This window comes from Oryctolagus cuniculus, chromosome 11, assembly GCF_051225735.1.
Source record: "Oryctolagus cuniculus isolate XC-2025 breed Fujian yellow rabbit chromosome 11, ASM5122573v1, whole genome shotgun sequence".
Taxonomy (NCBI): Eukaryota; Metazoa; Chordata; class Mammalia; order Lagomorpha; family Leporidae; genus Oryctolagus; species Oryctolagus cuniculus.
This window is the reverse complement of record NC_142877.1, coordinates 5,435,507-5,450,896: the sequence shown is the minus strand read 5'-3', so window position 1 is coordinate 5,450,896 and position 15,390 is coordinate 5,435,507. Positions and strand designations below refer to the sequence as shown.

Here is a 15,390-nt window from a genome sequence, read left to right as displayed (position 1 = left end):
GGGGGCTACGTTTCTGACGACACGTTCTGATTAATAGGTTCAAACCCTGCTCTCGTGTAATATGTGGGATCCCAACATCCAAGTATACAAAATGCAAGCCTGAGTTGACCACACAGTAAATGTAGAGACCCAGCACAGCAGGGAGTCTATGGCCAGCTTTCAGGTCCAAAACCATCCGGCTCTGCTGCCACCTGGCGGCAGGAGCAGGTCTGGTTGCACTGGCACCAGGGACCATTTTGGGTTTAGCAGCATCTTGTTCTGCTAGGATTAGGAATCTCCTTGTTAGCTGGCATGCACTTCACCAGCCTGGTCCAGTCCACCAGAACCAAGAGAATCCCAGGGATGCTGAGCCCTTCCTCTCCCTCTCCGCTTCCCAGCCTGGAGCTGCTTGAGACAGGGTCACCCACCTTTTATGCCTTGCCCACTCCCTCTACACTGCCCTCCTCCTAAAGCAGAGAGCCAACTGGTGATTGCATTACACCACTGTTCATGACATTTCGGGAAACATTTCTCAGGAGTCTATTATACTGTACTACCTGAAATTTTATAATAGACATGGATTTTTAATAATTAGAATTTTTTTAAAAGTATCATTTTGAAAATTAAGGAAGAAAGAAACTCATACTGAGTTTATTTTCTTTTTCTCCACTAATCTGGAAGAGGGGGAATAGATGATTTAAAAAATGTATCCCGAGGCTGGCATCGTAACATAGGGGTTAAGCCACTGCCTACAACACTGGCATCCCATGTGGGTGCCAGTTCAAGTCCCAGCTGCTCCACTTCCAATCCAGCTCCCTGATAATGCACCTGGGAGAGCAGAAGATGCCCCAGTGCTTGGACCCTGCACTCATGTGAGAGACCAGGAGGAAGTTCCTGGCTCCTGGCTTCAGTCTGACTCAGCCCTGGCTGTTGCACACATTTGAGGAGTAAATAAACAGAAAGAAGCTCTCTCTCTCTCTCTCTTTCTCTTTCTCTCTCTCTCTCTCTCTCTCTTTCAAATAATAAATAAATCTTTTTTAAAAAAAGTATCCCAACAGAATAAAATTTCACTTACATGTTTTCCTGAATAGCACTGCTTGAACAAATGATTGTTTAAAGCCCTAGTAATTCTTTTCCCCATCTCACCTCTGCTTTCTTTTTCAAATGCCGGGTCTCTGGTTCCTCGAGTCAGCAGGGAAATGAAACCACAACATCCTCACGCTAATAAACGGATCTTAACAAACAGGCCCTCAGCACCTTGCTCTTAGGATCTGCAGCCTCAGACCCATGAGCCACATAACCGTTGATTGTGCATAAATTCATAAATAAGCAAACAAAGAGGCCTTACACTGTACTCTCCACAGAATGGTCTGCAGTTAGCCACTACAATGTGTGCCCTCTGGGCTCAGTGGGACTCCAGGAATCACATGTGTGGACAGAGCGCCGTGGTTTCAAGAGGATTGAGCTGGGGCTGTGGTTCTGATGATACACTCTGATTAGAGGAAGGAGATGGTAAATGCCAAGGGCTTCCGAGGTCGGGGAGCACCTGGGACTCTCAATGCGCTGGTGTGCGTGTCAACGGACACAGTGTCACTGGAGCACAGCACCTGGCTGCACCTGCCACAGCTGAGCGCATGCTTCCCCAGGACCCAGGAATAGCATCCCCCTTCCCCAGAGCAGGCACTGGGGTATCTACAGCAGTACTACTGACCACGGCCAAAAACGGAGACCTTCCCAAGCACGTCTCAGCAACAGAAGAGACCACTGCACATCCACACAATGGAATACCACAGCACACTGGAAAGAAATCACAGTTCTCAGCCACATGGGTGAATCTCACAAACTTAATATTGGAAGGAGACCAGACTCAGAAGCATACACACCATTTGAGCCCATCAATATAGCAACCCCAGACGGGCTAACTGATGCAATGCTAGAGACAGGCTAACCCAGTCTATGGAGTGAAGTCAGGATGGTGGTCACTTTAGGTAGGACTAGGGGAGGGGTCACTGCAAAAAGGAACAGAGGAAGATTCTGAGGGTCTGGTTGGGTGCTTTTCTTGACACTGGAGTTTGCTGAGTGGGTGTGAAATAGACCACACATTAGAGTCAACACAGTTTACAGAAACAGATATAAATGCCTATGAATGGTCAGGTTTTAATACATATAAGTCACCTAGTGGTTTCCTCATCAGTTAGCATCAAAGGAACAAAATCCAGGCCCAGGCAGGCTGTAATGGACAGCTTGTAGGTAGAAAGAGAAACATCACATCGCAAGCTGTGCCCTGGTCTTTCGAAACCGCAAATGCACACTGTAGGCCCCGCAGGAGGCATTTCATCATCCACCAGGCAAGAGGCTCAAGCTCCGTGCACATCGCTCAGAAGGCCTTGGACCATGGCTGGTTTTCCTTCCTCTAGGCAGCAGTCTCATTGAAAATGAAAAGTGCATTTTTCAGGAGCCTAGAGAGGGCCACACTGCCACCTGAACTGCCTTTTCTTTAGTTTTGTTTATTTATTGCTTATTCATTTATTTATTAGAAAGGCAGAGTGACAGAGAGAAAGAGAGAGAGAGATCTTCCATCTGCTGGCTCATTCCTCCAAATGCCCACAATAGCCAGGGCTGGGCCAGGCTGAAGCCAGGAGCCAGGAACTCCACTGGGGTCTCCCACGTGGGTGGCAGGGGTCCAAGCACTTGGCCATCTTCTGCTGCCTCCGAGGAGAACTAGCAGAGAGCTGGATGAGAGGTGTGAGAGTCCATCCCAGCACTCCCAAAGCGGCAGCCTTAAGGGCTGTGCCACAATACCCACAGCTTGATTGGACTCTCATCTAAGTCTCACCCAACAAAGATATTTATGCACAAGAGATTGGCTTGCCAGTGACTGATGTCACCTCCTGAGTGCTTTAAGACCATTCAGGAGGAAGGCCAGGCAGTAGCTACGACTCAGTCTGAGCTTCCTTCCCCTTCACCCAGTGACTCTATCTTCTGCAGGCCCACAGTGACACCCAGTGGAAGCCACGGAGAACACGCTCTCCCTGGGAGCTGCTACTCATCAAAATTCTGCATTTGAATTGCTTGAATTGATTTTGTGGGCAGGTTTTTCAAAAATCCACAAGAGATGTCCATTTGAAAATGGATAAATAAACTTGGACACAAATAAAGAGTAAAATTTGAAAATGACAAATAAAGATAGACAACAATGTGTTTGGGGCCAGCGCTGTGGCACAGTAGGTTAAAGCTACAGCCTGCAGTGCCAGCATCCCATGCGGGTGCTGGTTAGAGTACCATCTGTTCCACTTCCAGTTCAGCTCCCTGATGATGCACCTGCGAAAACAGCAGAAGATGACCCAAGTACATGGACCCCTGCACCCACATGGGAGACCTGGAAGAAGCTCCTGGCTCCTGTTTCCAGTCTGGTCCAGCCCTGGCCATTATGGCCATTTAGGGAATAAACCAGCCGATGGAAGACCTTTCTCTCACCCTCTCTCTCTCTGTAACTCTGCCTTTCAAATAAATAAATAAATCCTTTTAAAAGTGCTCAACATCAATAGTAACAGAGAAGAGGAAATCAAAAGAGCAATCAAGTACTATTTCCACTTACCTTCCTGGAGACATTACCAAAGCTGAATAATCTCAAGAGCTAGCAAAAGCGAAGGAAGACCTGGTATTGCCACAGTACAAGGAGGAGGGTCAATTGGTTCTATAATTTGAAAGGCAATTTGACATTTTCTTCCAAAACATTAAGTGTACGTAATCTAGGGTAGACATGGTGGCACAGCGGGTTAAGCTGCCACTTTAGACATCAGTGTTCCATATCAGAGTGTCGGTTTAAATCCCAGCTCTCGGCTTCCAACCCGGCTTCCTGCTAACGTGCCCAGGAGAGCAGTGGAAGATGCTCCCCCACCCCTGTGAGTGTCCAGGATGCAGCTCCTGGCTTCTGGCTTAGGCCCAGCCCAGTCCCAGCTGTTGTGACTATTTGGGAAGTGAACTAACAGATGGACGATCTCTATGTATATCTCTCTCTCTCTCTGTCATTCTGCTTTTCAAATAAAATTTTAAAATCTTTTAAAAATAAATACACATAACTCAACAATTCTTACTTTCAGAATTAATCTTAGACAACCGTTCACTGTGCACAAGAAGACAAATTCAATCTAAGCCATGCTGTTCCCCAAATCAACGAAACAGTGGATGGGCTACAGATTCATGTCCAGAGAATATATGAGCCACCTTGAAAGGGTGCTCAGTGGCTAATGTTAGGAAGAAGTGAACACCAAAAGTAAAAATGGCTTAGAAAATGTATAAAAATTAAAAATACATACTCTGCTTTCTCTTCAGATCATATAAATCTTTCGCCTTTTACTAAAGATTTCCATGGAGAGGAACAATTCTGAGTCATTACCCAATTTTTTGAGGCCTTGCATTCTGCAAGGCTTAAAAAAAAAGAAAAAAATTTAAAATACATAAATACATAAATATAATAAATATAAGTTATAAAAATCCATGAGTCCTTATTGATCCACAAGAAGGGGACTGGGGCCAGTACTGTGGCTAGTAGGCTAAGCCTCTGCCTATGGCACCAGCATACCATGTGGGCACCGGTTCATGTCCAGCTGTTCCTCCTCCAATCCAGTTCCCTGCTTATGGCCTGGGAAAACAGTGGGAGATGGTCCAAGTGCTTGGGCCCCTGCACCTGTGTGGGAGACCCAGAAGAAGCTCCTGGCTCCTGGCTCCCAGCTTTGGACTGGCGTAGCTCAGGCTGCTGCAGCCATGTGAGGAGTGAACCAGTGGATGGAAGATCTTTCTCTCTGTCTTTCCCTCTCTCTATGGTTGTAACTCTCTCAAATAAATAAACAAAATCCTTAAGGGGGGGAGGCAACAAAATACAACTTAAACTCATCTTCTGTCATCCGAGATAACCATAATACCCTCTCTGTGCTTTAAAGATGGTGATGAAGAGGAAAAATTCAGCATTTATACTGCATTTCTGGCAGGAACAGTGTTTTAGGGTAATTCTGTAACACCAACAGATAAAAGAAAACTCATCTTAGCCACTCTGGCAGAAGTATGGTGTGAACACGACTTCACAGTATACTCTCACCAGAACAGCTAAAAAGGAAAAGACAGATTTGGTACTCAGAAGTAGTAAACCGACAAATATTCCTACACTCTTCTGCCTCCTGATTGCTGATCTGTTTGAGATGTAGGTTACTCAGCATCACGTTTTTTTGTTTTGTTTTTGTTTTTGTTTTTGTTTTTGTTTTTTTGACAGGCAGAGTGGACAGCGAGAGAGAGGAGCCAGGCACTTATCCTGGTCTCCCATGGGGTGCAGGGCCCAAGCACTTGGGCCATCCTCCACTGCATTCCCTGGCCACAGTAGAGAGCTGGCCTGGAAGAGGGGCAACTGGGACAGAATCCGGCGCCCTGACCGGGACTAGAACCCGGTATGCCAGCGCCACAAGGTGGAGGATTAGCCTAGTGAGCTGCGGCGCCGGCCTAGCATCACGTTCTTAGACTGATGTCTTACTGACACACATATTTACTGTGCCTTGAGCAGATGAGGATTTGACAGTGGTTTACAATTTGTATTTTGCAAGCTGGTAACCCTTCGAAATTTCACCCCCAAAACTGGCACAAGGCAAGTTGCAAATGGCATGACTTTCTTAGTTTACTAAGTAAAAAAACAAAACTTACAATTTGTTAGTTTGATCTTTTCACACAGAATAGGATGTTTTATTACCAGGAGGTTCTTATAGATAGATACATAACACCAAAATGAGGGCCTTCCACACAGAGTAAGACATAAAAATGAATTTATAAAAAATAAAATTTAAAAAATTTTTTAAAAGTCATAAAAATGCTCTAATTCATCCAGATGGCCAGTAAACACCTGGCATTTGAGAAAACAGCTCCACTCGGAGCTCTCATTGAGCTACCTTGCTTAGGACATCAAGTGTTAGAACCCAATGAATTCTGAGGCCGCATTCAGACTTCTGAGTCCCCTTGTCTCTCAGACAGGGAAAGAACACTGCTGCCAAATATGTTAACAGAATTAAATATGACAACGGAAATCTCAGGTCTCCTGCAAACTGCATGGCACTAGGCCAACTGCATTCACAAATCCTACAACCCCACGTCTAAGACACAGCTGAAGACGCTGAGCAGACTTCCAAGGCCTTGCTGCCCTGAGATGGAGAGAGCACCGTGTGGTGAGACTGAGGGCTCCAAGCCTGTCAGACATGGAACTGAGCTCCAGTTCCCCAGCAGATATTGGCTCCTGGTTAATTAGCATCTAAATGTCAGTGTCATAACCTGCACCATAGGTAAAACAAGGCTGCACTGGATTAACACACGAAGACCACGTAGCACAGTAGCTGGCTCCTGGGTTAAACAATAAAAGTCATTGTTACTATATGTTTACTGCTGAAGCCAGATTTTGAAAACCAGTGACTGTTTCCCATTTGGGAAGATGGAGACTTAACCAAGATGGACAGGCGTGGCCTAGTAGAGGCTAGTGACGCCAAGCACTCAGAAGTCCCTTCTTGGAGGAGAGAACTTCCACTTTGACTATGACCTTGTCTAAATAAGATCGAAGTCAGCGAACTCAAGAGGCTTCCATAGCCTTGGAAATTCATGACTAGAGCCTAGGGAGATTACTGACGCCATAAACAAGAGTGTCAAATTGTTAAGTCAACAACAGGAGTCACTGTGTACTTACTCCTCATGTGGGATCTCTGTCCTTAATGTGTTGTCCAATGTGAATTAATGCTATAACTAGTACTGAAACGGTATTTTACACTTTGTGTTTCTGTGTGGGTGCAAACTGATGAAATCTTTACTTAATATATACTAAATTGATCTTCTGTACATAAAGAGAATTGAAAATGAATCTTGATGTGAATGGAAGGGGAGGGGGGTGGGAGATGGGAGGGGTGCGGGTGGGAGGGAAGTTATGGGGGGGGAAGCCATTGTAATCCATAAACTGTACTTTGGGAAATTATAAATTATTATTATAATTATTATTATAAATCACTAAATAAAAGTGTTTATAAAAAAAGTCCCTTCTCACCCTGAGTGCCAGGCGTGGATGGACAGGTCATGAGACACTTACTTGGAAGTAACTAAGAACTAGAACTGGGGAGGGCAGCCTAGCAAGGCATCTGCCAAGGCCAAAAAGAAAGGTTGGGGACAGTGTCTGATCTGCAGTGCACAGCACACAGACCTCCCCCTCAGAGAGGCTCTGCTTCCGCAAAGGGCAGCCTCTCTTCCTCCATGAGACTCCCCCAGCCACTAATGCAGGCTGCCTGGCTGACGCTGCCCATCAGCTCCCCCGCCCTCCTCTACTCAAGAGGTGAGTGACTGACACCAACCAAAGCCAATCAGACCTTGCTTCTTGCAGTTCTTGAGTCAAGTGATCCAAGGACAAAAAAGCGGAGTCCAGAGAGCTTGATGAGGCAGTTCCTGAAGTGCTGGCAGCTATGCGTGCACGCCCTGAGCTTCCTTGGACCACCCTGTCAGAAGGAACCATCCCACAGAAGTGCTTCTACTCTAGGAATACCCCATAACCATCCAGTACATTCCTTCCATGCTAAGTCCCCGAGATCGGATGTCACTGCTTGCCACCCAAGAACTCCAGATGATGTAATTCTCTTCTCCCAGCTGACTCTTCATGGCAGGTGCAGGCACCAGCAAGAGTCCATTTCCTGTTTCTACTTCCAAGGCAGGTTACAGGCAGGTGGCACAGTCAATGATTCTGAACAAACACCTTCCCAGTGCTGAGCCCAGTATCCAGCTGTTGGGAACAGCAGTGAACATTTCAGATGCCACCTTGTCACCAGCAAAGGCAATGACCAGAGTGACACAGGCCCTGATGACAGGATGCTGGGACACCTAACTTCCTGGCACCTGGGAGTGGGGAAGCCCACTCTTCAGACTTTCCCCATGGCTGGAATGGTAAGAAACAGCAGGTAAGGGGCCGGCACTGTGGCGCAGCAGGTTAAAGCCCTGGCTTGAAGTGCCGGCACCCCATATGGGTGCCAGTTCTAGTCCCGGCTGCTCCTCTTCTGATCCAGCTCTCTGCTGTGATCTGGGAAAGCAGTAGAAGATGGCCCAAGTCCTTGGGCCCCTGCACCCATGTGGGAGACCTGGAAGAAGCTCCTGGCTCTTGGCTTCAGATTGGCAGAGCTCCGGCCATTGCGGCCATCTGAGGAGTGAACCAGCGGATGGAAGACCTCTCTCTCTCTACCTCTCTCTGTAACTCTTTCAAATAAATGAAATAAATCTTAAAAAAAAAAAAAAGAAAGAAAGAAAGAAAGAAACAGCACGTGGCTTCAGAAGTACTGCTGGAACACTTCCCCATAGAGGAGTTCTGGTCCTTGAGGCACATCTGCCTGCCACAGGGCAGTCTACGCTAAGTCTTCTGAATCCTTTCATGTCTGGCAATAGATAGATGTTACTGTTTACAGCTGGAGTTTCCAGCAGACAAAACCACCTTCTCCTAGCTATCAATTACTGCCATTATCTGCAGCGAGGCAAATTCCTAACAGTGCTTTCTGAAACTGTCTCAGATCAGTAATTAACTCCCCAGCTACCAGCTCTTGGCTTTCACATTTTAATAAGGAGCATGACCATGAAGGCATCAGAATGTGAAAAATGAAAGTTACCTCCCGCATCCTTCTCTGTCACAACAGATTCATTTCCTCTCCTCTACCGATACAAGATTAGCAAACACTTTTTTTTTCTGTATGATGCCTTTAGAGCCCAACCTATTTATTCTAAAAAGACTCTTGGCCATCCCTGAAGGACAGAAAGTGCATAGCAGGAAGGCGTTTGGCTTTCCTTCGGCTTTCTCCTTCTGGCAAAATCTCTTTTTAATTAAGAAGCATACCTGCATAATTAAACACATTTAAGCCAGGACCTGGCTGGGTGTGCAGCCGACTGTCTCCACTAATTGCCTAAATTCACCAGCACCCCAGCCATATAAATAATGGAAGGGACGTCCTCCCCTGGGATCCCTCACAATTCCCAGAGCTGCAAAGAAGCAGCTGAACCAGAAGGTGGCACCAAACGCCACCTCCTGTTGATGCCACCGAGTGAGAACATGCGCACACACACACACACACACACACACCCGGGAAAGCAGCTTTTGGAGACCAGCGGAAACCTTACAGTGGAGAACGTGTAGTTAGAGCCGACATTCAATTACTTTCCAAACAAGCCTGGTTTTCCTTCAAGCAGAGAGATCTCTAGGGTGAATATTTCTACATGTAAGAAGAACCCCAAAGCTCAAAAGAAAGCGTAGTCAAATACTTGGAGTTCCTCTCAGCAAAACAAATTGATAGCTCGTGAAGGATCATTCAAAAGCTGGAGTTGAACTTTCTGGGCCGGTACACACAGCTCACAAGCAACAGGAAACACGATGATCAGCAGAGGGCAGATGGCTGGCTGATGAGTCAGGCCACCAAACGGCCCTTTTGGCTGCCATATTGCAATGCTGATGGACTGAGCACTGGACAAGGAGTCAGTTCAAGGACTGAGTCCCTTAGCTCGTTGCATTTGCTCCACTGAGCTGTGCAGTGGAGCCACACTGCTACCTGGGAAGGCGGGTGCGGGTGAAAGTCATGGACAGCAGTGCTAAGGGACAGCTTCTGCCTGGGTGCAAATCCTGCCTCTGCTGTGACGGAACCACGTGCCGTCAGACAGCCTCTTGTCCTCCTGTGCCTCAGTCACCCCTCAGCAGCCTGAGGGTTGTTGTGGAGAATCAGAGTGATCACACGCACAGTGTGCTCTCCAGGATTATCATCTGCATGAAGGAGCTAAAGGGGGGCTCACTGGGAACGGAGGCCCTTGACCAGGTAACGTTGGAACTTATCATTGCCCCATGCTGGAGAGGTCTAGGAAACATCAGGTCAGTGTACTGAATGCTGACAATTTGAAATTCACATTAAAATTGCATTAAGTTAAATATAAAATTACAAAATATTAAATTACAAAAATTAAATATTGTGTAAGTTACAGATTGAACAGAATTTGCTCCCCAGGGCCGGCGCCGCGGCTCACTAGGCTAATCCTCCGCCTAGCGGCGCCGGCACACTGGGTTCTAGTCCCGGTCGGGGCGCCGGATTCTGTCCCGGTTGCCCCTCTTCCAGGCCAGCCCTCTGCTGTGGCCAGGGAGTGCAGTGGAGGATGGCCCAGGTGCTTGGGCCCTGCGCCCCATGGGAGACCAGGAAAAGCACCTGGCTCCTGGCTCCTGCCATCGGATCAGCGCGGTGCGCCGGCCGCAGCGCGCCGGCTGCAGCGGCCATTGGAGGGTGAACCAACGGCAAAAAAGGAAGACCTTTCTCTCTGTCTCTCTCACTGTCCACTCTGCCTGTCAAAAAAAAAAAAAAAAGAATTTGCTCCCCAAACTCATGTAGACATTTGAACCTCAAAATCTTACATTAAGGATTGAAGATAATCGTTGTTGGATTGGGGAGGTTGATCCAATTATGGTGTCTGCACGTGTGGCCTCTGGGAAGTGACTGGGTTGAATTAGGATGCTCGGGTAAAGCCCCATGATCCAGCCATGGTGGCTTTATAAGAAGAAACCACAGTGAGGGTAGAGGAGACTAGGCTTCCTATCTCTCTCTGCTCCCCAGATCCCCATGTGACCATTCCTCTGCACCTACTCTGCCACTGCTGGCCCCCATTGGAATCAGAAAAATTTACCCAATCTTTCTCAATAGCTTTTAATGGGGAAAGATTATAAAATAATGAGTCCTATTGTGTCAAGCATATACTTTTATGTATCTCTCTGTCTTATGATTTATGGTTCCATGTAAACTCACTGAATTAGGGTTCTCGAGAAAAACAGAACCAATAGGATATGTGTAGACACAACCACAGAAACATTAAAGATCATTAAAGAATATTATGAACAGCCAAATACCAACAAAATGAAAAACCTAGAAGAAATAGATAAATTTCTAGATACATATAACTTTCCAAAATTGAACCATGAAGACATAAAAATGTGAATAGACCAACAGTAAGTAATGAGAGTTAATCCATAAATTTATTTTAAAAACTCCAATAAAGAAAAGTCGAAGACCAGATGGCTTCACTGCTGAGTTCTATCAAAATTTTAAGGAAAAATAAACACCAATTCTTCTCAAATTATCCTTAAAAATTAAGAAGAAAATCCTTGCAAACTGATTCTAGGAGGCAGGATTAACTTGATTCCAAAACCAGGTAAGAACAGCAACAAGCTATAGATCAATATTCCAGATGAACACAGATAAAAAAGAATCTCAACAAAATACTATCGACCCACTTAACAACAACATATCAAAAAATCATTCATCATGATTAAATGGGATTGAGCCTATGGACGCAGAGATGGCTCAACATACGCATAATATACCACACCAACAGAATGAAGGATAAAAATCATATGATCATCTGAATAGAAATAAAAAATTTGCCAATATTCAATATCCATTCATAATAAAAAGCTTGAACAAATGAGGAACATACCTCAATGTAGTAATGGCTGTGTATGAAAAACCCACAGCCAACATCATATTGAGTAGAGAAAAGCTCACATATTTTCTCTAGGATTTGTAAGCAGATGAGGACATCCACTCTCCCTGCTTTTATTCAACACAGTACTGGAGGTTTTGGCCAGAGCCATTAGGCAATAAAAAGGAGTTAGAGACTTACAAACAGAAAAGAGAACATTAAATTACTCCTATTTGCAGATGACTTGATTTTACTTAGAGAGGAACCTACAAGAGACTATTAGAACTGATGAATTAACTCAGTAAAGTCAAAGGATAACAAAACAAAAATCATGAGCATTTGTATACAGCAATATGAACTCAGTGAGAGAGAAATTATCAGAACAATGCCATTCACAATAGCTAACAAAAAATTTAACCAAGGATGTGAAAGCCCTTTTCAATGAAAATTACAAAATATTGAAAGAAATTTTAGAAGCCACGCCAAAAAAAAATACCTCCAATGATCATTTAGAAGAATTAATATTGTTAAAATGTCAATTTTATTCAAAGTAATTTATAGGTTCAAGTAATCCCTATCAAAAATGATATTCATCACAGAAATAGACAAAACAATCCTAAAATTCATATGGAATCAAAAATGAGTCCAAGTAGCCAAAATAATCTCCAAGACAAACAACAAAGTTGGAAGCATCAAAATACCAGATTTCAAGACATACCACAGAGCTGTAGTGGTATGGCATGGTACTGGCATGAAAACAGACACACAGACACATAGATACATAGAACAAAATAGGGAACCCAGAAATCAATCCATTTATCTGCAACCAACTGACATTTGATAAAGACACTAAAAAATCTCCTGGAGAAAGGATAGTCTCTATAATAAGTATTCCTAGAGGCAGCATCCCATATAGGTGCCAATTTGAGTCCCAGCTATTCCACTTCTAATCCAGTTCCCTGCTAATACACCTGGGAAATTAGTGAAAGAAGGCCCAAGTGCTTGGGCCCCTGCACCCATGTGGGAGACCTGGAAGAAGCTCCTGGCTCCTGGCTTCAGCCTGGCCCAACCATAGCCATTGTGGCCATTTGGGGGATAGATCAATGAATCAAAGATCCATCTCTCTCTCTCCCCCTCCCCATAATTCTTCTTTCAAATATATAAAACAATTAAAAAATTAAAACTAAATAAATAAATCACTTCTCGGCCTTTTGGCTAAGATCAAGTGTAAAAAAAGGGGGGATGGCCGATGCCATGGAGCAGTAGGTTAATCCTCTGCCTGCAGCACCAGCATCCCATATGGGCACCCGTTCTAGCCCCAGCTGCACCCACGTGGGAGACCGGAAGAAGCTCCTGGCTCCTGGCTTTGGATTGGTACAGCTCCAGCCATTGTGGCCATTTGGAGAATGAACCAACAGAAGGAAGACCTTTCTCTCTGTTTCTTCCTCTCACTGTCTGTAACGCTACCTCTCAAATAAATAAAATCTTTCAAAAATATTAAAAATATGAAACCATTAGAAGAAAACACTTCATGACATTGGACTAGGCTATAATTTTTGGGGGGAGGGGAGGGAAAAGCACAAGCAACAAAAGCAAAATCAGACAAAATAGGATTACACAAAACTAAGAAACCTCTGCACAGCAAAAGCAGCCATAAATAGAGTGAAAAGACAGTTGACAAAATGGGAGAAGAAGCTTTCAAACTATGCACCTGACAAATAAATCTACATATAAACAAGAAAACACAATGAAACCAAACATACAATCCAGTTAAGAAAGGGACAAAGGATCCAAACAGACATTTCTCAGAGGGAATACAAATATATGAAATATATGAAAAATAATGCTCAGTATCACTAGCCATCAGGGAAACACAAATCAAAACCACAATGAGGGGGCTGGCGCCATGGCACAGTAGGTTAATCCTCCATCTGTGGCGCTGGCATCCCATATGAGCGCCGATTCTAGTCCTGGCTGCTCCTCTTCCAATCCAGCTCTCTGCTGTGGCCTGAGAAAGCAGTAGAAGATGGCCCAAGCCCTTGGGCCTCTGTACCCACAAGGGAGACCAGGAAGAAGCACCTGGCTCCTGGCTTCGGATCGGCACAGCTCTGGCCATTGTGGCCAATTGGGGAGTGAACCAACAGACAGAAGACCTTTCTCTGTCTCTCCCTCTCACTGTCTGTAACTCTACCTCTCAAATAAATAAATAAAATCTTTTAAAAAAACACACAATGAGGTATCATCTCACTCCAGTTTGACTGGCTATTGTCAAAAAGACAAAATACAAAATTCTGGAAAGGATGTGGAGAAATGGGGACATTTTAGATTTACTGTTGGGAATATAAATTAGTGCAGCCATTATTGTGAACAGTATGAAAGATTTTCAGTACACCAAAAATAAATCTACCCTGTGACCCAGCTATCCCACTTCTGTGTGTGTGTGTGTGTGTGTGTATACATATACAAAAGTGAGACCAGGATATGAAAGAAATACTTGCACTCCCATGTTCATTGCAGCACTATTCACAATAGCCAAGACAGGAAATGAACCTAGAGGTCCATTAACAATGAATGAATTGATAAAGCAAATGTGACAGACACACAAAATTGAATATTATTCAGCCACAAAAAAGAATGAAATGCTGATATTTTCAGTAAATGAATGGAATTAGAGATCATTATGTTAAGTGAAGTAAGTCAGACACAGAAAGACAAAATGACAAATATCACTAATATCACTATGTTCTGTCTTATATGTGGAAGTATTTATTTATTTGAAAGGCAGATACGTAAGTCAAATGGGATCTTTCATCTTTTGAAGCTTTTTTATGTTAATCTTATTTGATAGGCAAAGACAGACAGTGAGACAGACAGACAGGTCTTCCATCTGCCAACTCATTTCCCAAATGCCTACAACAGCCAAGGATATGTCAGGACAATATCAGGAGCCCAGAACCGATTCAGGTCTCCCAGGAGGTGGCAGTGACCCAAGTGTTTGAGCCGTCATGTGCTGTCTCCCAGGGTGCACATGAACAAGAAGTTGGATCAGAAATAAAGCCGGGACTCAAACTCAAGCACTGCAATACAGAATGTGTGCATCCCAAGCAGTGCCTTACCCACTTCCCCAAATGTCTGCCCCTTATGATATAAGAAAGTCAAAAAAATGTTGTTCTGAACGTAGAATAGTGATTTCTGGAGGCTGGGGAGGATGGGGGGAAAGGAAATATTAATGGGTCACAAAGCACACTCAGACAGAATGAACAGATTCTAGTGTTCCACAGCGCAGTGGGGCAACTACAGTTCACAATGATGCACTATATTCTGTATAAAGAACTGGAGGAAAGGAGCTGGGAGCCTCAAAACCCAGTGAGAGATATGGAAATAGAATGGCTGGCTGCCTGGTTTCATTGATTTATGACTGGTTTCATTGATCTATACCTGTATATGTGTTGAAATATTGCACTGAACCCCATGAAAATACGCAAGCATTGCATGTTAATTAAAAATTTTTGAAAATAAAATAAATTTTGGGCCGGCGCCGCGGCTCACTAGGCTAATCCTCCACCTAGCGGCGCCGGCACACCAGGTTCTAGTCCCGGTCGGGGCGCTGGATTCTGTCCCGGTTGCCCCTCTTCCAGGCCAGCTCTCTGCTGTGGCCAGGGAGGGCAGTGGAGGATGGCCCAAGTGCTTGGGCCCTGCACCCCACGGGAGACCAGGAAAAGCACCTGGCTCCTGGCTTCTGCCATCAGATCAGCGCGGTGCGCTGGCCACAGCGCGCCAGCTGCGGCGGCCATTGGAGGGTGAACCAACGGCAAAGGAAGACCTTTCTCTCTGTCTCTCTCTCTCACTGTCCACTCTGCCTGTCAAAAAATAAAAAATAAAAAAAAATAAATTTTGAGACTGGCACTGAGGTGC

The 15,390-nt window shown here is 44.9% G+C and overlaps 1 long non-coding RNA gene and 1 other non-coding gene across 13 annotated transcripts in view; one reads left to right on the top strand and one right to left on the bottom strand.

Annotated features, from left to right (window-relative positions):
- The window catches only part of LOC103352232 (uncharacterized), a 247,708-nt gene that overhangs the window by 80,796 nt on the left and 151,522 nt on the right, over window positions 1–15,390 (bottom strand). The window lies entirely within an intron of this gene.
- LOC127489520 (U5 spliceosomal RNA) lies at window positions 4,295–4,411 on the top strand. Its single transcript, XR_007917444.1, has one exon. It is a non-coding gene; the product is annotated as a U5 spliceosomal RNA (small nuclear RNA).